Source organism: Pelophylax lessonae (genome assembly GCF_965119305.1).
Source record: "Pelophylax lessonae genome assembly, chromosome: 2".
In the NCBI taxonomy this organism is placed as follows: Eukaryota; Metazoa; Chordata; class Amphibia; order Anura; family Ranidae; genus Pelophylax; species Pelophylax lessonae.
Genome location: NC_138769.1, coordinates 340,930,464 through 340,954,631, shown reverse-complemented (window position 1 = coordinate 340,954,631; position 24,168 = coordinate 340,930,464).

The following is a 24,168-nucleotide window of genomic DNA, read 5'->3' as shown; positions in this document are numbered from 1 at the left end:
TGAATAAAGCAATAAGATAACAGTCCATATGTGTCCGTCTTCACATTCAAAAAGTGACTTCTCAAGCAGAAAACCGCCACCAGAAAGCACTCCAACACCAATAATTCTTACTTCTTACCAGAAGTTATTGATCCCCATAACAGAGATCAAAACTTGCGCATAACCAATGGTGGGTGAAGACTTCTCCAGTATATTCCTGATATGCTCACGTTGAAATGCAATATGCAGGGAGAAAAGGAACATCTCATAGCGTAGACTGTTTAAAAATGCTTTATTCTAAGAAAGATGAATGGTACTCACAAAAATCATGATAAATCTCGCATGTGATAATTGGGCATAGAGACCTCCCAGATGTCTAAAGGGCGTCCTGTCCGTGGACCACCGAAGCGATGGCCGTCCTGTCTCCTCCAAGGATTGCGGCACGCGCTACCCAGCACGCCACCCGACGTACGTTTCATCCGATTGGACGTCGTCATGGGGTGTGGCTACAGGGTGCACCAATGCCTTCTATAGCGGAGGAGAGAGCCGCCCACCGGAACTGAGCAACCGGAAGTGAGGTATGCGCTCCACACATCCGGAACCACTGCTCAGACCGGATCAGGAAGGAGAGGAAGAGCAACAAAAATGAGAAGAGGAAAGGAAAAACCTTCCAAAAAAAACACTCATCATGCTAAATCTCCGCTACCTTCTCAAAATCAAAACCCAATGCATGGAATAAACCCAAAAAAAAGGGGCAATACTCAATATACCAAAAGGCATATAGAGATCACATATATCAAGCCGTAAATCCAGGGAAGACAGCGCCATCTAGTGGTGCCCCAAGCACAAAGCAGCCCAAGCATAGGGAGGTCTCAAAAAAGCACAAATATACAAAAATAATCAAAATAAAGATACATCAATGTATGACAAACATCAAGTATTAAAATGCTACACAATAAAATGAATTAGTGTATTTAAAAATCATTTAAACTATTATACATAAAAATATCAATAGTAGCACAGCAAACTAAGGTGAAAAAGAGGGCGAAGAAGGGGATAAGGCAAATCTAAGAATTATTGATATGGGCATTTAAATCCCATTCAATGTTGAGACCCAGGGGGGTATAAGATTTAAGTCTATAGATCCAGCTCGTTTCGAGCTTGGAAACCCCTCTTGTTAGATTGCTTCCCCTCCAATGTCCTGAAAATTTGTCAATGCCCAAAAATAGGGTGCCACTAGGATCCTTATTGTGGCATTCAGCATAATGCCTAGAAAGGCTATGTTTGGGAAAGCCTTTGACTATGTTGGCCACATGCTCCTTGAGCCTCACATGAAGCTCTCGGATAGTGCGGCCAACATAGTCTAGGCCGCAAGGACATCTCACCAAGTAAACAACGTACCTGGTGGTACAGGATATAAAAGGTTTAATTTTGAAATCCTGTCCGGTGGAACCAGATTTAAAGGTATCCACACGTCTCTTTTTCTCCACATTAAGGTGGCAGATAGTGCACCTCCTACATTTAAAAAAGCCTCCCATTTGTTGAAAAAAAGAGACTTTTTTAGGGGGATCCCTAATGTTGGGGGCAATCTGCAACCTTAAAGGAGGAACACCCCTATAGATAACCTGAGGCTGGGGAGGTAGAAGGGGGCCCAGCACTGAATCATTCCTCAAAATGTGCCAATGGCGCCGAAGAATAGTCTTAACTGAGAAATGCTGGGTGGAGTACGACGGAAAAAATGCAAAATCAAAAGGACGTTTTAAATCCCTCTGTTTAGGCTGAAGAAGGTCCTCTCTTGCTCTTGAATCAGCCTTTAGCAGGGCCTGATCCAAAAGAGATTCATCGTACCCCTTCTCACGGAATCTTTCTTTGAGGACTGAGGCTTCCTGCAAGAAATCCTCCTGGCGCGAACAATTACGCTTCAAGCGTAAAAACTGACTGACAGGAACGGACTCCAACCACGTCTTGTGATGACAACTCGTGGTGTCTATGAACCCGTTCCTGTCAGTCGGCTTAAAGAAAGTTGAGGTAACGATCTGGCCTTCCTCTATACGGATTCTTAAATCCAGGAAGTGAATCTCGCTGGCGCTCGACTCATAAGTCAGACTGATGCCTCTGTTGTTGTCATTTAGGGTTTCCATGAACTCAATCAGGGTATCCCCCGTGCCGTCCCATAGGAAGAGGATGTCGTCGATGTACCGACGCCAGAGCACAAGCTCCGGCCTAGTTACACCCCAGACGACATCCTCCTCCCATTTGGCCATAAACAGGTTGGCCATACTGGGCGCGAATTTCGCGCCCATGGCCACACCCCTGTTTTGTAGATAATACGTGCCGTTATACCAAAAATAATTTCGGGACATTGCATAGTCCAGAAGGGAGATGATATAATCCCTCTGGAAACTCAACAAACTTTCTGACCTCAGATAGTGTGACACTGCCTCTCTGCCGTGTTGGTGTGAAATTATGGTATACAGGGATGAAACATCCGCTGTTACCAAAATATAATTATCCTGCCAGGTGATATTACCCAACTCATTAATCACCTGCATGGAGTCTCGTAAATACGAGGGCATTTTCACCACAACAGGCTGTAGGAAATGATCAATATATTTGCCCACCCGGGAAGTAACGGAATCAATACCGCTAACTATGGGTCTCCCGGGTGGGCAAATAGGATCTTTATGTATTTTGGGCAAAAAATAAATAACAGGTACCCTGGGGGCAGAGGGCACTAGGAAAGCCTTCTCCTTTTTAGTGAGAAGCTTCCTATCGAACCCACCTTTCACCAGGGCAATCAGTTCCTTTTTATATTTGGCAGTAGGGTCACCTCTCAAGGGAACATAGGTGTCCCTATCAGATAGTAATCTCAACATTTCGGCATCATAGGCGGCGGTGTCCATAATGACAATCCCGCCGCCCTTGTCCGCGGGCCTCACTATAATATCACTTCGCTCCCTAAGAGACTTTAGTCCCCTGCTGAAGGCGGAGTGCATCCCACATTTGTTCAACCGAAGCTGGTCTATGTCTTTAGCAACCAGATCCCTAAATATGGCCACCGCCGGCGCCACCGCGCCGGGGGGGTTGAACGTAGAGGCATTAGAAAAGCTGGTGCTTTTAATGCCCATGTTGTATTCAGTTTTAGATGTGGGAGGATTAACCGTGAAATGTCTCTTAATATTGACCTTTCTTACAAATTTCTGGAGGTCTATAAATGTGCTAAACTTATCCAGTTGTTTCGGGGGTGCATATTTTAAACCCCTATTAAGGACACATTTTTCATCGTTAGAGATTACAGCGGAACTAAGGTTAAAGAGGCCTCCATCCTTTAAAGGCGCCTCTTTTTTCTGGCGGAGTCTCCTCCCCCCTCTTGTCCCCCTTTTTTTCCGTTTTTTCTCCTTTTGGCTTTGGGAGTGACCCCGGGAAAAAAACGTTGATTGGCATTCGGTGCATTTTGGAAATTTCTTTCCCCGCCACCAGAAGCCTGTTCATAGTATTCATCCCCTGAGTTGCCTGACCAGCCACCCTGTCGATTGGAAGCTCCTTCTCCTCTCTATGGGTGGGCAGTCATGTAACGATCAGGTTCCCTAACCCCATTCGCCAAAGGCGCAAACCTATTGTTAGTGGGCACATTGTTCCCGGGATGGTATGGGTGAGGGGGACGTCCCCCACCTCTACCTCTACCTCTACCACGTCCCCTACCTCTCCCTCTGGCCTGACGGCTCCATTGGGAAGGCTGGGGAAGAGGGGAGTAGGGTTGACTCATCTCCGTTCTCACCAGACAATTAGTAACGGGGTTAGGGGCAGATGATACCTCCATCACATCATCCAAGTCGTTGGTAGGAGCTGAGGCCAATTTAACGGATTGCCATTTGAAGATTTTCTGGGAGTTATAATCTCCCAGATCCCTGGCGAATTTTTTTCGTTTCTTGGCCTTCTGTTCTGCATCTACCTTCTCCAGATGTCTTTTTAGGGCTTCTGACTTGGTTTTATATTCGTCCTTGTTTTTAAATGAGGTCAATTTTTCTTTAATTAAATTGATATCCTCATCTAACTTGGTCATTTTGAGCTTTTTCTTGGAAAGCATAAAATTCAAAAGACCTAGTCCAGCCTTATTAAAATACAAGGACCATTCGCTAAGATCGTCCACATCACTTTGGGGAAATACCTCCCATCTGAGACTCCTGGGCACCATGCCGTCTGTGATGTACTTCTCAAAAAAGACCACATCCCATCTGGCATGGAGTTCGGCCGTCATCAGATTTTTCAACCTAAGGAACAATCCCCCCAGATCGTCCGAGGATGAATCTACAGCAGAAAAAATACCTACTGTGTCTATAGTGTGTGATGTGCGATATTCGAAAATATCCATAATTGTTTGTTGCAACAAATAGACTTAAAATCTACTCCTATGGACTATGTTGCGTCGTTGGGAGTCCGTAAAACTCAGACTCAGCTCCCGCTCCCACTTGAGGATCCCTGGGAGGACAAAGTCCTCTGGAGGTTGAGATATAAGCGAGTAGACGTCAGAAGTGATACAAAAGGCAACAATTCTCTCGTGAAAAGCGACGCTTGGCCCAGTTCCCGTAAGAAGTGGAGTAACTGAAGAGCCTGCCACCTGGACAGGCGAAACACATCACCCGGCGAAGTGAGTCGGGACAAGGAAGGCCATTGTTTGTCTTTGATAAAATGGGAAGCCTGGAAGACGCCTTCCTGAGCCAACTCACCAAATCTGTCCCTTCCACAACCCGGGGTAAAGTGTGGATTCCCCAGGATCGGGAAAAGTGGTCCCCGTGCGTCCGCAAGGCCCCTACTGGTCACAATGGAGGAGCACACCTTAATCGTCGGCCCAATCAGGGGATGTTGCCTGACTTCCGCTGGCATATCTCGGGGTACCAACGGAGCCCTGGGCAGGGATACAGAGAACAATGAAGTTTCCAAAGAAACCCATTGCTTCAGGTCGGCGTGCCAAGCCCAGTCAATCCATCTCGTCAACATCACCGACTGGTAATAACGCTTGACGTCGGGTAAGGCAACCCCGCCATGCCGCTTGGGCAACTCCAGCAGCCACCGGGCAAGGCGCGGTCCCCGCCCGGTCCCCGCCCGGCCCATACAAAGTGAGTGAAGGCGGAATCGACCCTCCTGAAAAAATCCGCCGGAATGGATATCGGGAGTGCATGCATCAAAAATAACAGTTTAGGGAGTATCGTCATCTTGAGGATGTTGCACCTCCCAAACCACGAGTGGAGCCCCGTGGACCACCTCGCAAGAAGAGCTCGAATGGTCACCAAGAGTGGAGGGAAGTTCAGGCGGAACAAATCTGCCGGATTAGGGGAGATCCAAGTGCCTAAGTACCGGAGTCCCCCCGCTGCCCATCTGAATGGGAAGTCGTGAGTCAGGATGTTCCGCTCCGTCTGTGTCAATGCGACCCCCATAACCTCAGATTTTGAGAAGTTAATTTTCAGGTTGGAGACAGTGCCGAAGAGATCGAATTCCTTCAGGAGGCACGGTAGAGAGATCAGGGGTTGGGTCAGGGAGAACAGGAGGTCATCCGCGTACGCGGAGACCTTATACACGGCCGTCCCAACCGAGAGACCCGAGACATCCGAATTCATCCGGATTTTAGCCAGAAAAGGCTCCAGGGAGAGCGCAAAGAGTAGTGGCGACAGGGGGCATCCCTGTCGCGTGCCATTGGAGATGTGAAATGGTTCCGAAAGCACCCCGTTCACTTTCAACTGAGCGCTAGGGGTAGTATACACCCCCTGGATCCAGGAGAGCATCCGGTCGCCCAGGCCGAGACGTCGTAGGACCGCAAACATATAGCACCAGTTAACCCGGTCGAACGATTTTTCCGCGTCCGTGCTCAAGAAGACAGTGGGAACACGGGAACGACGCGCCTGACATACAAGATTGACAACCTTAATCGTATTGTCCCTAGCTTCACGCGTGGGGACAAACCCCACTTGGTCCAAGTGTACCAGGGCGGGTAAATAAATTTGTATACAGAGAGCTAAGAGTTTAGTGAAGAACTTCAAGTCCGCGTTAAGCAGTGAAATCGGCCGGTAACTCCCGCAGACCAAGGGGTCCTTCCCCTCCTTAGGGATCACTGAAATATGTGCCCTCAAGGATTCTTCCCAGAAAGAGACGGAGTCACCCACTGCATTAAAGAGGAGCAGCAAAGGGGGGCCAGGATATCCCGTAGCTGTTAATAGTAGGCCACCGTGAATCCATCCGGACCCGGTGCCTTTCCCTGCTTGGCAGAGGCAATGACTGCCGATAACTCCTCCAAGGTAAAGGGGAGTCCATCTCACTCCGGTCCGGGGAGGCCACACGTGGCAGGCCGACCGAGTCCAAATAGGACGTCACAGCTGCCGGATGAGAGGGCCTTTGGGGCAGCCCGTACAGGCGGGAGTAGAAAGCACCAAAGCTGCGAGAGATAGTCTTCGGAAGGTGTACCTTAGAGCCATCCGGCTCCAGCAACCAGGGGACGTAAGACGCCGTTCGTTGTTCCCGGAGAGAGCGTGCTAACAGGTGCCCGCATTTGTCTCTGGATTCATACGTGAATCGCTTGCACTTTTGTAGGGCCGCCTTGGCCCTATAGCGCAGTAAGTCCGCAATCTGCTCACGGAGTCGGACCAGCTCCTGCCCTCCCCCCCGTCCCGGGTCTCGTTAGTGCCGGCCCTCAACGGAGCGTACGTCAGCCAGAAGGCTCTCCAGCTGAGCTTCCCGGGCTTTCTTCAGTCTCGCCCCATGTTTCATGAAGACCCCCCTAACCACCGCCTTGTACGCCTCCCAGATCACCGTTGCTATCCTGGGTGGTATTGAGATGAAAAAAGGTCTGAAGCTGTTGGGTGACGTCTGTCAGGACCTCCGGGTCCTGTAAGAGGCTCTCGTTTAGCCTCCAGTGCCAGTCTGATGCCCGAGAAGTGCCGCTTAAACTTACCGACAGTGTCACTGGGGCATGGTCCGACCAAGTGATGGGACCAATCGTCACCTCAACCACGTCCTGCAGGAGACGGTGAGGGAGCACGAACAGGTCAATGCGGGAGTACGCCTGATGGGGGACCGAGAAGTACGTGTAATCGCGTTCCCCCGGGTGCAGGAGACGCCACGCATCCACAAGCTGAAGGTCATAGAGCAGGGAGTGAACCTGCCGACGGCGCCCACGGGACACTGAGGAGGTTCCCGTGGAGGTGTCTAGTTCGGGCTCGAGCGGAAGGTTGAAATCGCCGCCCAAAAAGAGCTTACCGTTAGAGACTTTCGAAGGAACGTCTCCTGCCCAGCATTGGGGGCATATAGGGTAGTGAGCGTGACCTTCACCTCCCCAAGTCGGCTTTTAAGAAACAGGAATCTGCCTCCCGGGTCCGCTCTGCGGTCTAGGAGAGTCCACGGAAGTCGGCTCGAAATCAAAATAGACACCCCTTTAGACTTGGATTCCGAGTTGGCGGCGTGGTACGCACACGGATAAAACCTGTTCTGGAGCAGCGGAAGAGTACCATCATGAAAATGGGTCTCTTGGATGAAGGCGACATCCGAGTGGAGGCGTCGCAATTCCCCCAGTAAAACCCGCCTCTTCTCGGGCACATTAAGGCCCCTGGCATTTAGGGAGGTCATCCGTACAGGATCCATGAAGGGCAGGGGGCGGGAACCAGCACCGACAGAGGGGAGGAGACAGGGGGGCAAGGATGGGGTGGGAGAAGGGGGGAGATGGGAGGGGAGGAAACAAGAGACGAGGGGGAGAGGGGAAGTAGAAATGGATGGGGAAGGCTGCCGAAACCCAAGCCCGGCAGGAGTCTGGAAAGGAAGGAAGTAGGAGGGGAAGGGGAAAGAAAAAAGGGGGGGGGAAACTCTAAGAAGGCAAAGAAAAAGACACCCCAAGTTCCCTACCACAAGTGTGGAAGGACCCGCGGAAGGGGTGTAGGCCTAGTGGGGGGTAAGAGTCTGAAGGTGGAGTTCGAGCTCACCCCGTCCTTCTGAACCATAAGTAAGAAAAAACAATAATAAACAATAATACACTGCCAAAAGTTATATATCGTATCAACCTGAACATTAGCATACATCCTGAGCATCAAAAACCCCAGCGCCCCCGTATACTCACCGTGGAAGGACGAGTGAGCAGAGGAGGGCGTCAACTAGAGCATCAGAAACCATATCCCACACATCCCGTCCACCCGAGCCCCACCAGATGAGGTAACATCAACCCAACATCAGCTGCACCTGTCCCCACAACCATATTAGAGGGATGACCCCCCAATCCCCACCCCGGCCCCCACGAGGCTCAAGTACCCCGCCCTGCACCCCACACACCTCCGGCAGATAATCCGGACAGGCCCCCCTCGCCCACCCACCATACATTCACCCCTGTAGAAACCTCTCCCGCCATCGGCAGAGGAGACCCAGCCACACCACCCCCTCCCCCCCCCAACACAGCTAATAATGCACCGTCACAGGAGTACACATTATGCAGCCTGTAATCCGCAGGTGGAGAGCGCCGAGCCCCCCCAAGGCCGGTGAGGCCCCTCAGAGATGAGGAGACACAGTTCGATGGGGCAAGCAAAAGTGTACAGGGACCCGGCACCAAGTATCCAGACAGCGGGGGAGGTGAAGGGCGGGTATCCCGACTCCAGTGCAACTGGTCTAAGGATCACCCCCCGCTCGAGGAGCGGGAGCATCAGACGGCTCCCGGGGAGGGGGGGCACGGCTCAGGGTTTCAGGCGACCGCGGGGAGAGGAGCTCAGCCGCGGGACATCCTTGCCGTGGAGGGGGCTCCGGCCCCGCTGTAAGAACAGTCTATGTCCCAAAGTCAAACAGGGGGGGGGGGATCCGCCATGGAGGCCCGGGCCAAAAGACCATTACCAGTCAAGTCCCCATCAAAATCGGCCTGGACATCCAGGGAGGAAAGGAATAAGCCAGGGTTATGGGGAGGATGGCAGTACAATAGGCCCAAAGGCACCGTCTGTGCTTCCGGGGACAAGGATACAGGGAGCAGCATTAAAGGAAAAACAGGAAAACAGTACTCATCTGCAGGTCAGGCCCAGGAGGAGATGTCCGGGATCCTCAAACTTCTCTCGCCGATGGTGCCAGAGCCGGCTGTGTGCGCGGGCTCTGTCGTGGTGTGCGGGACGGGCGGCCCCTTCCAGCGCCGAAGCGGGATGTTGATCGTCGGCCGGAGGCCTGCAAATGCTGCAGCCAGTTAGGTACTTCCATCGGCTCCATTTCTAGGAAAGCGAAAAGCTCTGGCAGGTCTTCCGGGTGATGGACCGTGTAGGAGGCAGGGCCCTTGCGGACTGTACGGGAAATGGGGAACCCCCACTGGCATGTGCACCCCAATTGGCGGATGCTCTCCAGCAGGGGCCGCATCAGAGCGTCGCCCGCGACAAGTCCGGGAAAATCTTCACCGATGCCCCATCGAAGTCCACATCGCCGGTCTCCCAAGCCTGTCGGAGGATGATGTAGATAAATATATTCAATAAAATATATTCCTCGCGCCTAGGAGTGCCTAATCAAGTAGGTGATGTGGCTATTAGATATAATGTAATGTATAGATGAGCAGCTGCTATAAGGTGCAAAGTGAATGTATAAAAAATCCCAAACTAAATGAGATAATATAGCGCTTGCTGATATGTGCAGGGGACTAGGAGAGTAAAAAATGCAATATAATATAATCTAAAATTCTCTAAAACTTTAAAAGAGCTGTACCCTTAAGACATAAATATCATAAGAATAATTAATGTGCCAAAATCAAGTCCAAAAATTCACAGAGACAATAAAGTGCTGAGTGACATATAAAATAGTTCATAAGTGGTTCAGTGATGAATATTCCAAAAAAAGTGCCAAGAAAAGATGAAAAAGTGCTGGTGCTAAATCTTCCAATGAACCAGGATCTCCAATCATGCAGATATTAGGGTAAGATGTACACTCACCAGATAAGGTGGGTCTCAACTACCTTACGGCAAAGAGGACGATAGCGCTTTAGTGACCCTCCAGGTCAGAATGCTGGCAACTGCTGGGCTCCTGTCCCTCTCAGCCGGGATCCTCCAAGCGGGATGTGCACATTCCTCTCCTCCATGAGGTTTTGGACGTCTCGGCTTCCTGAACCGTCATCACCGGCCACATGACGTTAGGGTCCCAGGCTGGCTGCTAGCTTTTGGGGCAACATGATTTGGAAGGTACATCTTTTCACCTCTCACTCATCACCCACCTGCCATGGACCCCCTCCTCTGGTTGCTATCCCATCGGAACCCTTCAGCTCCCGGGTCAGACATGGTCCGCCGCTTCCCCACGGGAGTCCAATCCTTCCATTGAGTTTTTTATTGATCCATATATTTTGAATATACTGATCTCTGAAGAAGGGAGATGTTGCTCCCGAAAAAGCGTCAGGTCGTTATGCAATATACTGTATCAATATGGAATTTGAATATATTACTCAGGCCATTACGAAAACCAAGCGGTTACACCATTATGTTTGCCTATATGTGATGTAACATTGTTCATGTTGTATATATTTCATATTTTAGCTATTGAGCTATGTCATGGGCTATTTTAGCACATGTTATCAATTGTTTATATAATGCAATACAATCATACATTGTTTTAAACATTTATTGTGCATTCCATTGATCTCCAGCCACTAGCACCCACCTCATATAAAGTCCCGTGGGCCAATTTCTCTTTTTCTATATGAATTTTGGGATGGAGGCGTGCTTTGGTGGGAACCAGACCATTGTCCCTTGTTGTATAGGGATTAAGCTGAAGCATAGTCAAGGAGTAGCCAAAGGTCGGTAACCAGTAGTTGCAGGTTGGGATCAAGCAGAAGAGTAGTCGAGGAACAAGCCAAGTGTCGATAACGGAGATATCGGCTGTTGAAGGCACAATATTCTGGCAACCAGGAAGTGCAAAGACATGGCTTATATCAGGAAGTTCATGGGAGGAGCAAAGGGTTCAAGGTTCAAGGCAATAAAGATTCACAGCAGGATCATTCAAGGATTTGTCCAGGGAGCTGTCCAGCATTCCAGGTAGCTCAGCAAATAGAGTCATTGGCAGACACCATGGAGGTCCCCGGTTCAAGTCCGGGTCCTGACAGTACTTACCTCCTCCCAGGACGTCCGCTGGACATCTTAGGACCAGGTTTAAGAGGAAACCTCTGGTGGAACTCCCTTGTTAATCTAGGGGCATGAACATTTTCTTCTGGCTCCCAGGAATTTTCTTCTGGTCCATATCCTTCCCATTGAACCAGATATTGTATTTTATTCCTATAGATCCTGGAATCAAGAATTCTCTCCACTACAAATTCTTCTTCACCCTGTACTTCAACAGGTGGAGGAGGCGGAAGAATTCTTCCAGGAAAAGGATTTTCCTTAAATGGCTTGAGCAGTGATATGTGAAAAACCGCGTGAATTCTCATACTGTCTGGAAGTTTTAAACGGAAAGTGACTGGGTTGACCTGAGCAGAAATCTGGAAAGGTCCCACAAACTTTTGTCCCAACTTTGCAGATGGAACATGGACCTTCAAATTTTTGGTTGATAACCAAACCTTGTCACCCACTTGAAAGGTAGGAAGTGATCAGCGATGTCTATCAGCAGCCTTCTTGTAACATTCCTGAGCCTCCTTCAAAGTCTCAATTAATTTCTCCTGAATCTCTTGCAGCATAGTTATTCTGTTGGCTACAGCGGGAATTGGAGTTGCGATAGGGAGATCAGGAATAAAAACTGGATGATAACCATTGTTTAAGAAAAACGGGCTTTGAGAGGTTGAGCTATGTCTAGAATTGTTGTAAGAAAACTCTGCCGTGGGAAGATAGTCCACCCAGTCATCCTGAAGATAACTAACAAAACATCAAAGCTACTGTTCTAAATTTTGATTGGTCCTCCCAGTCTGACCATTAGACTGAGGATGAAAAGCAGAAGACAGGTTGATTGCTACTCCTAAAGCTGAGCAAAAGATTTTCCAAAACTTTGAAGTAAACTGTACTCCTCGATCTGACACAACGTGTTCAGGAATTCCATGTAGTCTGAAGACTTCTCAAACCATCAACTCTGCAGTTTGTTCCAAAGAGGGTGCCCCCTTAACTGGTATAAAGTGAGCCATCTTGGTGAGGCAGTTAACGACCACCAAGATAGTGGTCATTCCTTTTGAGGGGGGTAAATCAACCACAAAGTCCATAGAAATTCACCCCCATGGTCTTGATGGGATAGGGAGTGGTTGGAGCAACCCCAAAGGAGAAGCTCGGGGTGTCTTATTGCGTGCACAGGTCATGCATGAGGCTACATACCTTTTAACATCTTTCTTGTACCCAGGCCACCAAAAGGAACATGATAAAAGTTCCTCTGTTTTAGAAACTCCAAAATGTCCAGCAAGTTTTGAGTCATGACTCAACCGGAGGACTTCAACCTGCGCAGACTCAGGTACAAAGAGGCGATGCGTTTTAATCCAAAAGCCATTCTTGAACTCAAGATTGATGTCCGTAGGAGGATTATTGAGGAGTGAGTCATTCTCGTACCCTTCTTTGAGGAGACTCGAGAATGCCTTTGAACTTGTGACACCTAGGAAGTTCTTTTGAGGCAGGATTGTGCATTCTGCATTGTTCCCCTGGGAAGGCCCCGACAACATCTGTGATAAGGCATCAGCCTTACCATTTCTTGACCCAGGTCTATACGAGATAGTAAAATTAAATCTAGAAAAGAACAGCGACCAACGTCCTGGTCTAGAAGACAATCTTTTGGCCGAACAAATGAATTCTAGATTTCTGTGATCAGTGAGAACGGTCACAGGATGCTTAGTATCTTCCAGCAAATGCCTCCATTCGGAAAAGGCTTCCTTAATTGCCAGTAACTCCTTATTCCCTATGTTGTAATTCCTTTCGGCTGAAGACATTAAACGAGAGAAGTAAGCACAAGGATGAAGCTGCATCTTTTCACCGCTTCGTTGAGAAAGGATAGCACCCACAGCAGAGTCAGAAGCATCCACTTCCACTACAAAAGGTAGCTCAGGATTGGGATGTACCAATACTGGTGCAGAAGTGAACAGAGTCCTTAACTTAGCGAAAGCAGCCTGAGCATTAGATGACCACACAAAGGGCACCCCTTTCTTTGTCAGCTGTGTAATCGGAGCTATCACCTTAGAGAAATTTCTTATGAATTTCCTGTAGAAATTGGCAAACCCAATGAATCTTTGAATTTCCTTAACGTTTCCAGGGACAGGCCAATCTACTACTGCTCTAATCTTCTCAGGATCCATGCTTACTCCATCTGGTGAAATAATATACCCCAGAAACTGGATCTGGGTTTGCTCAAACTCACATTTCTCCAATTTGATATAAAGTCGATTCTGCCTTAATCTTTCAAGGACAGTGCAAACATGCTTGCGATGCTCCTCTAGGTTATTGGAAAAAATGAGGATGTCATCCAAATAAGCAACTAAAAATTGGTCCAACAGATCTCGAAAAACATTGTTGATGAAGTGTTGAAAGGTTGCAGGGGCATTACAAAGACCAAAAGGCATAACCAAGGATTCAAAATGTCCGTATCTGGTTCTAAAGGCGGTTTTCCATTAATCTCCTTGGCGGATACGAACAAGGTTATAAGCCCACCCCCCCCCCCCCCGCAAGTCAAGCTTTGTGAAAATCTTGGCAGAACTAAGTCTTTCCAACATTTCAGAGATCAACGGGAGAGGATAACGGTTTTTAATAGTAATTTTATTCATGTGCCTGTAATCAATGCATGGACGTAAGGTAGAGTCTTTCCTTTCAACAAAGAACAAGGCTGCTGCAGCAGGGGATGTTGAGTGTCTCATAAACCCCTTCTCTAAATTCTCATCAAGCCACTCCCTGAGCACCTTTAATTCAGGTTCTGATAAATTGAATAGGCGGCCGAAAGGTATTTCTGCACATGGGAGAAGCTCAATGGGGCAATCATATGGGCGATGAGGAGGTAACTGGTCGGCGTTCTTCTTATCACAGACATCCTGAAACTCATGGTATTGTGGAAGCAGTTTGGGATATGACTGTGCTGCAACCACATCCAACTGCGTTTCCTTAATCTGTGGAGAACTAGTTGGACAAGGCTCTCTACAGTATTCCTCACAATGGGGGGGGATTTAAAATTTATAACTCGTGCTTCCCAATTGATTGAGGGATTATAGGTGGAAAACAAAGGGTTTCCCAAGATCACAGGAAATTTAGGTGACGTAATTAGCTGAAAACTGATGGTCTCACAATGGTCAGCCTCAAATTGGAGAACAAAAGGGACTGTTTCATGGGTAACTGGTCCTGAAGTTAAGGGTGAACCATCCACTGTCTCCATATCGACTGGGGCAAATTTATTTCTTGTCTGAATCTTATTGTTTTTGGCAAAGTCTATGTCCATAAAGTTCCCCCCTGCACCAGAGTCCAGCATAGCAGAGCAAGGAATCTCAATGCCCTCAGAGATAAGTTTAATAGGGAGGACAAAATGAGGTAGTGAAGAATGTACTTTATTTTCTTCCTGGACCAATGGGGAGATGGACTGGCTAATGGAGTTTATTTGTTCAGGCGTGATCACATCAACCGATGCAATTGTTCTTCTAACCTTGTTAGGGCAGTTAATTGCGTAATGACCAGAATCTCCACAGTAAAGACATAGGTTCTCAGAACGTCTTCTTTCTTTCTCCTGAATAGAAATGGATCTCTTAATTGCATCTACCTGCATTGGCTCAGGAGTGTTAGAATTAGGAGCAACTTTGAAATCCTGCTGAACAAATGGAATAGCAGAGAAACGCATACCACTCTTACTTGCAAACATTACCAGCCTCTCCTTCCTCCTTTCTGTAAGTCTCTGATCAATTCTGATACATAATTGGATGAAGGCATCAAGATCATCAGGAGTCTCAACTCTAGCGAGCTCATCCTTTACCTATTCAGAAAGCCCTCGGCAGAACTGACTCTTTTGCGCAGCAGGGTTCCAAATAGTATCTGCAACCCAACATCTGAATTCTGCTGTGTACTCAGCAACAGAGCGTTTTCCCTGCCTCGGACTATGCAGTTTTGCTTCAGCAGTAGCACAGCGGTTGGGATCATCAAAAACCGGATTCATTGCAGTCAAAAAGGTCTGCAGATTATTTAAAATGGCACTGTCCTGTTCAATATATGGGGAGGCCCAAGCTAGAGCTTCTCCAGTCAGAAGTTCGAGAATCAAGGTTACCTTCCTCTTCTCAGAAGGAAATGCAGCAGGGTGTGTTTGGAAATATAAGCGACACTGATTTAGGAAACCTCTGTAATGATGGCGGTCTCCATTAAACTTAGATGGTAAAGGCTGAGGCATATGTGTGATAGTATCACCTTGGTCCAGTAGTAGTCTCTGCAGAGCATGAATCTCCTCCTGTTGTCTTTCCAATTGACTTTCTAGTTTAGTAACTTTTTCTTGGCAGGTAACACCAAATTCTTGCAGCTCAGCAATTTGTTGCCTAAGAGGAGTCACGATGCTTGCTATAGCGGCCTCCATGTTTTGGGCCAGAATATTCTGTCACGATCTGGGGTCAGGCTCGAAGACCAGTAGCTATAGCAGTCGCAGGTCACATAGGAACACTGGCAGGTCACCCAGGCAGATGACAGAGGCTCACCTGAGGTGTGGAGTCTAAGTAGTAACCGGTCTTCACCAGTGCTCCTGAAGGTGGAGATGGATTTTGCTGCGTGTTAGCACCAGGTCGCAGTCCTCAAGATCGCCCCACCAGGAGGTGAGCAAGTCAGAGTCCAGCAGCAGGTAGAGATTAAGCTGAAGCATAGTCAAGGAGTAGTCAAAGGTCAGTAACCAGTAGTTGCAGGTTGGGATCAAGCAGAAGAGTAGTCGAGGAACAAGCCAAGTGTCGATAACGGATGGTAGCAAAGATATGGACGGCAGCAGGAGAGACAAGCGAGATATCGGCTGTTGAAGGCACAATATTCTTGAACCAGGAAGTGCAAAGACATGGCTCATATCAGGAAGTTCATGGGAGGAGCAAAGGGTTCAAGGCAATAAAGATTTACAGCAGGATCCTTTAAGGATTTGTTCAGGGAGCTGTCCAGCATTCCAGTCAGCTCAGCAAGTAGAGTCATTGCCGGACACCATGGAGGTCCCAAGTTCAAGTCCGGGTCCTAACACACACGTGCCATGCATGGCACACATCCTGAACTTGGTCGTGCAGCGATTCGTTGCCAAATACCCTGGGGTCCAGGATGTCTTGCGGAAGGCCAGGAAAATCTCGGGCCATTTCAGAAGATCTCACACAGCCATGGCTCGCCTTGCTGACATTCAGCGGCGACACAACCTGCCCATCAGGCGTCTTATTTGTGACTTTCCGATGCAATGGAACTTAACGTTGCATATGCTTGATAGGCTGCTCCAGCAGAAACGTGCAGTTACTGACTACCTGTACGAACTCTGCGGCAGGACAGGTTCTGGGGAGCTTGGGTTTTTTCACCTCGCCAGTGGCTGCTCATGTGGGACGCATGCAGACTTCTGCGGCCATTCGATGAGATCACCAAACTGGTCAGTCACGGCCAGAGCGCCATCAGTGACATCGTACCTTACGCCTTTTTTCTGGAGCTTGCATTGCGTTGTGTCATTGATCAAGCCATCGAGGAGCAGGAGCAGGAAGATGAGGAAGTCGCAATGTTGGATGAATTCCCAGGGGTTGCTACTCCATCTGAGACAAATCAACAGCAGAGGTCTGAAGAGGAATCCGAGGAGGAGGATGGTGCTGGGGGGATGAGGAGGAGCAAGAAGAGCATGCTTTAAACCTTTCTGGGATCCCTGGTGTTATCCGTGGATGGGGAGAGGGGGAGGAGAACGAGGACGACATTATCCTGGATGATGAGCTGGAAGCAGGCCACTACACCACTTCCAGTTTAGTGCGAATGGGGGCCTTCATGCTCCAGTGTTTTAAGGGGGACCCCCGTATAAAAAGCATAAAGGCCAAGGACCAGTACTGGGTGGCAACGTACTTAGACCCCCGGTACAAACAGAAAATGGTGGAAATGTTACCACAATCACAGAGGGCGGTCAGAATGCAGCACTTCCAGGCCTTGCTGCAGGAAGTGCTGCATCCTGCTTTTGCGTGCGCTGGCAGAGGAATTTCCAGTCACAGAAAGACAGTTGCGGATAGCAATCCAACAGCGCCTGCAAGAAGAGGGCCGTTTGAAGATGTCTTGGTCACTTCAGATATGAGATCCTTCTTTCAGCCGAACCATCGACAGCTATACTCCGGATCCAACATCAGGGAAAGCCTAGACCGACAGATTCCGACTACATCGGATTAACGGCTGATGTGGACGCTCTGAGGAGTGATGAACCCCTGGACTACTGGGTGGGCAGGCTTGACCTCTGGCCAGAGCTTGCACAATTTGCAATGGAACTGTTGGCTTGCCCCCCGTCCAGTGTCCTGTCCGAAAGGACGTTCAGCGCAGCAGGGAGGGTCGTGACCGATAAGCGCACTCGCCTAGCTCATGACAGTGTAGACTACCTCACATTTATAAAAATGAATGAGGCATGGATCTCTAAGGAATTCAACACATGTGACCAGTAGACCACGTTTCATTAAAATTCCTCATGACCGGCCACAAATATCCGCCAGACCGCCATCCACCCACAACAATTCCTGGTCCTTGTCTTCTCTACATACAGCAGCATAAAAGGCATTTCATGTCCATGGAATGCCAAATTTTTGGGGCCTTTCATAGCCGACAATTATTTATCCTGTGAATGCCTAATGTACCTCCAGCCACCAAACACTATGTTCTTAGCTGTCAGGTAAACCCATGTGGGCTAATTTTTGGGGCCTATACTGGCTGACACTTACTTCTGTATACTGTGTGAATGCCTAATGTACCTCCAGCCACCAAATACTATGTTCTTTGCTGCCAGGTAAACCCATATGGGCAAATTTTTGGGGCCTATACTGGCCGACACTTCTGTATCCTGTGAATGCCTAATGTACTTCCAGCCATCAAATGCTACGTTCTTTGCTGTCAGGTAAACGCATGTGGGCTAATTTTTGGGGCCTTTCATGGCCGACTCTTACTTCTGTATCCTGTGAATGCCTAATGTACCTTCAGCCACAGAATACAATGTTCTTAGCTGTCAGGTAAACACATGTGGGCTAATTTTTGTGGCCTGAAATGGCCAACACTTACTTCTTTATCCTGTGAATGCCTAATTTTTCAGACTGGAATTGAAAATGAATGGGTCTGTAAAGGTTCCACCAAATTGTGGAATGGATGTGGACCCATTTTACAGATGTGTGAATGGACCCTATATGTATTTGACATGTATTTACCGGCTGCTGTCAGTTCTGGCTGATTTATGGAAAAAAAAATTTTTTTTGCTGTAAAAAACAAAAAATACATGTTTAGGGCAACTTTTCCAATTGCAATACTTATGTTATGATATTGTCTATGTGCTGGCACTAATTGTGCATAGCTAGTAAGTCTTTTGTGGCTGCAAATATGACCTAAAGGTCTTTAAAGTTCGCCTCCCATTAAAGTCAATGGGGCCCGCCGCAAACACGCGGTTCGCTGACTTTTGAGAAAATTTGCGGGCGATGTTCGTCCATCACTATTCATCTATGCTTTATTTTCAATGGTAAAAAGTGGGTTTATACTTTAACTTTAATCGAAAACTCCCTGTTTGTTTTTACTTACCTTAGTGTTGACTTACGAATACAGAATGTTTACATCACGCTTTGTGCCATATACACTTCTTTTTTTCACTGCATGCCTCTGAAATAATTAGTTCTTGTCATTAATTTCCTGTTGCCCTCTCTAGATCACATCTATTGGGCTGTATGTTACATTTGTCATGATTAATGAACTCTAACCTCTAACATCAATGATGAGGACAGGCTTAGGACAGATGGGCTGTTTGATTAATAGTAGCAGAATCCATTCTGATAGCACATTGAATGGCAAATATCATTGGTCATTAAGTGAGGATCAATGTAACCATTAATATAGATTGGAAGGCAATTACATATAATAGCAAGTATTAACTTCTGTATCTACTAAAACTGGCCATACAATTCTTAAGGTGGCAGTCCAGTCTGCATCAGATGATTGTCAGAGCTCTCTAAATGTGCATTTAGTGCAATTGCTGCATTTATTGTAAAAGTAAATTGTATTTTCCATTAGAAGAAGGCTATTGAAAAGTCTATTTTATTTTGCTCCAGGCTGGCATTTCCATTTGCTTGTGAACCAATCAGAGATCTGTAAAACTGAAAAGCAGACTGCTTTGCAAGAAGGTTTGTGATTGGTTGCTTGTAGCCCAAATCCCCCAACCATGAAAAAGCAATTATAGTGGAACTGACAGTTTTATAAGAATATTGGTTTCAGGCACCCATGGGCACTTTAAAAAATGTAATGTAGAAATTTAATATAAAGGTAATTGTTAGAAACATACCATATAATGTTGTTTACAGGCTTTAAAATGGCCATATGGTTTCAAAGCTTTTTTTCCCCCTATTATTCCATATAGTGTGGAAATGTTATGTTTCACTTGCTCTTTCTTTCTATATTAAATGCACCATTTCATTCTATGCATATGTGACATTCTTTGAATTGTTGTGCTTCTTTCAGTATGATATAAATAACTGCATGCAGTGAAGTGCAACTACAGACAACAATTCGTTCAAAAAATACTCTTTAGGAAACACTACTACTATTCTAAAATCACAATGTTCATCCATTTTAAAGTTTTAGATCATTTTCCTAGGACTATTGCATTTGTAGTATCATTTATTTATGCATTTGGACAGGACTGCAAATTCTTCCCAGTCAGGCATAGTCAAATGGGTCCTTGCGGTTGAATAGCTACAATAAGAAAATTGTGGGTGATACATAAATACACTATAAATTACCAAAAAGCACTATAGACAGTGCTTTACAAATAAAAATGTGTATACAGTATATTGAGATATTATAGGGTTCCAGATCACCAGCCAGCTGACTTTGTAAAAGCAATCAGTCTTTTATCGTTCAAAACAGCCAAACAAAAATGTTTTCCTTAAGCATACCAAACAAAAACAGTCCATAACTCTGGTATACCACCAACACAAACTACTTCCACATCAGGGTTTAAGGTTCTCGTCTACTTCATGGGTCCAGAAAAGGGGTCATAGGAGCCCAGGCAGCATCTCAGCATCTAAAGAGACCACAGCCCTCTAACAACTTGTCCAGTTCCACTCAACTACTCACAGACATCTGCTGACTGCTTCCTGCCTTTTCAGCCCTCTTTTACAGGTGGGTTAACCCTCTCAGGACCCATAGTTAGGGTTGGAGACTCTTTCCCACCAAAAAAATCTCTCCGAACCTCTGATATCCAGGTCCCATACCAGAACTTAACAATCCTAGGAAAACTGTAAAGCAGTTTTTCCCTTTCTAGCAGATCACCCCCTTACCCTTCACCCTGCATGGTTGAGAATCCCTGAGTGTTCCATCTGTCTCTTGTTGATGCCTTTAAAAGGGCCACAACCCAAATAATGGGGACACATACTACACCCTCATAGAGATAACGGCCTGAGTGTAGTCCTAAACCGAGGTACTGTATGTAGAATCCCAGGAAAAAGCAGGTATACTCCATGGCACTTAACAGTGGGAGAAGTATTCAATAAAGTGTTTACTGTGACCAGTGTTCATAAATAAGTACGCAAATGCTATAGAGATGTATGATATCATAAAGGTGATAGAATAAAAAAAAAAAATATAAAAACATTTCAAAAGGGAGTATATGTGTACTAATGAATGATTCTCCAAGAAAAAGAAATGCAGCTCTGAGCAAACTGCAGGTCAAAACACTGGTCAGTTGTTATCATATCATGAAGATACCTCCAAACTCTCACTACAGGTGGATAGCCAGGGCAATCCTGTTCATCTAAAAGAAGATCCCACTCACACTGTCAACAGCAAAAGGAAAAACAGAATAAATTCACCTCTAATTGTAAAATTTAATTCAGTTAATATGAAAACAAAAAATAAATAGCTATACTATCACTTAAATGTACATAGAGCAATACAGCACTATTGACAAAGCACACAAGTTATCAAAAACATCCAACCTCAACACTCTACCACAGGTTGCTCTACTCTCGAAGAGGTGTATACCCATCTCTGTACCAGTGTGGAAAAAAAATAATTCGGAGTATGCCGTTATTGTCTATCACTACAAGAATACCCCAGTCAACACACAGGAACAAGTTAACTTGACCAGCCTTGATTAAATCTCTGCATAGCAACACAATGCATCCCAGAAAACATGACATACAAGCAAGACCAGAATTCTGTCACTGGAGCCTGTGGTCACATAACCTTTTGTGCCCAAAGCAACACTCCTCTGCTAGTATCACCCCTTTCACAAGGACATTTTTTGGCAATCTTAGAATACAACATTGTATTTTACTAATTTTTTAAAAAGACTTTGTTAAAAGTAGCTGCCTCTGGCTTTGTTGAGTATAAAAACAGGGCTACTATGCCCTAGGGCAAATCTAGCTCTGGCTGCATTAATTGTACAGAATTGATGTGCAAATTAAGGGCCAATAAAACTGCTGTAAAACATTTGTGTAGCATAGCCTATGGTCAGAAGAAATGTATTTTATAACATTTGTTAGCCCTGAATACAGGAATGATATGCAGGAAAATCAATCAAATGCAAACAATGCAGATGTTAAAGCATATTAGGGCCTGTTTTGAATTCCCATGCCAGTCTATTGGACACCACAGCCAGCTTTAAAAAGCTAAAATGTAGTTCGCAAGGAAGTCAAGTGCAGGTCATATGCACCTGCATGAATTCTACATTTCTTAAAAAATTGCAGTGCTTGTTTTTTTTCTTTTTTAACTTGTATGCAATTGTATACAATGCCTTACAACATGTTGTAATGCATGTCCTATTTTTTCAGTGCACACCAATGCAGCGCCTGAGCGAAAACAATAGGATATGAATAAATTGTTCTTGCAGTGGGATTGCATAATGTATTTTATAGACTCTACCATTTCAGCCAAATGATAGAAAAAAAAAAGGTAAATTGAAAAAAATAAAATAAAAAAAGGTAAATTGGAAGTAAAATTTAAATAATCAGATATATGCACCTTAAAAAATACATGTCCTAATTAGAGATGGCCTTGCGGTTCGCCTGGCGGTCGGTTCGCGGCGAATTTTGCTTGTTCACTACCCGCCAAATTTTCGGACACATGGCGTCGTTCGCGGTGGCCATATTTGTTTACATTAGGGAGAACTTTGACCCGTGACACAGCCGTCAGGTGGAACGGGACAGCCAATTGAAACATTCCAACACATGGACAGTCCCCCTACCCTATAAATAGACCCGATCTGGCGGCCATTTCACATTCCGCTTTCTGCCAGTGTAGGGAGCGGTCTGCTGTGCTCATCAGGGAGAGTTTGCTAGACACATATAGTGCTGTGAAGATCCACAAAAGTTCTTTTGAGGGCTGGTATTTCGGTAAAGGTCTAGTATCTTTTGAGCTTAGGGAGAGGTATCCTGTGGTTGCTTTAGGGGCAGTTAGAGATCGGATGCAGTCACACAGAAATCGCTCTGTCAATGGCCACAAAAGTCATTTAAAGTGCTCCAATGTCGTTCTAGGGTCTATTACAGTCGCTTTACTATAGGGAGAGGTATCCAATGGTTGCTTTAGGGGCAGTTAGAGATCGGCTCCAGTCACACACAAATCGCTCTGTCAATGTCCGCACAAGTCATTTAAAGTGCTCCAATGTCGTTCTAGGGTCTATTACAGTCTCTTTACTATAGGGAGAGGTATCCAGTGGTTGCTTTAGGGGCAGTTAGAGATCGGCTGCAGTCACACACAAATCGCTCTGTCAATGTCCACAAAAGTCATTTAAAGTGCTCCAATGTTGTTCTAGGGTCTATTACAGTCTCTTTACTATAGGGAGAGGTATCCAGTGGTTGCTTTAGGGGCAGTTAGAGATCGGCTGCAGTCACACACAAATCGCTCTGTCAATGTCCACAAAAGTCATTTAAAGGGCTGCAAATTTTTTGGTATTGCTGTGCAGTGCACTAAAGGGGGGGGAGGGGTTAATCCACATTATAATATACTTTGTAGAAAGCATATTATAGTGGATTAGTAGTATTATTGTGCACTGTGCGGCATTGTGACAGGTGTGGTGGTGAGACTGAGCGTTTCTGCAGCAGCACTACACACAGTGGCAAACTCCCTGGCCAATTATTTGTAGAACTGGTGTGATAGACCAGTGGCCCCCCAATAGCACATATTGAAGTGGGGTGTTATCAGAGTATACTTTTACAAGTGTATTTGTGTCCTGCAACAATATTGCCTCTTTTGCTGTGTGAAGTCTGATACACACAGTGCCAAACTCACTGTCCAATTTTTTGTAGAACTGGTGTGATAGACCAGTGGCCCCCCAATAGCACATATTGAAGCGGGTTGTTATTTAACAGTATACTTTTCTAAGAGTGTATTTTAGTCCTGCAAAAATTTGGCCTCTCTTGCTGTGTTGACTGTTCTACACACAGTGACAAGTTACTGGCCAATTATTTGTAGAACTGGTGTGATAGACCAGTGGCCTCCCAATAGCACATATTGAAGTGGGGTGTTATCAGAGTATACTTTTACAAGTGTATTTGTGTCCTGCAACAATATTGCCTCTTTTGCTGTGTGAAGTATGATACACACAGTGCCAAACTCACTGGACAATTTTTTGTAGAACTGGTGTGATAGACCAGTGGCCCCCAATAGCACAAATTGAAGCGGGGTGTTAACAGTATACTTTTCTAAGATTGTATTTTAGTCCTGCAAAAATGTGGCCTCTTTTGCTGTGTTAACTGTGCTACACACAGTATACTTTTACAAGTGTATTTGTGTCCTGCAACAATATTGCCTCTTTTGCTGTGTGAAGTCTGATACACACAGTGACAACAGATACTGGCCAATTATTTGTAGAACTGGTGTGATAAACCTGTGGCCTCCCAATACCACAGATTGAAGCGGGGTGTCTACCTTTTTCCAGATATACTGCGATTCTCTAGAGACTGTTGTCACAGGGTAATTAAAAAACATGACAGGCAGAGGAAGAGGCAGAGACGTACGCAGGGGTGGTAGGGGTAGGGCAGGAGCGGTAGGCCGGAGCCTAACTGTGAAGTTTCAAAAGCCATGTGCAATTACAACAAAGGATGCACCAGACTTGGTTGAGTGGGTC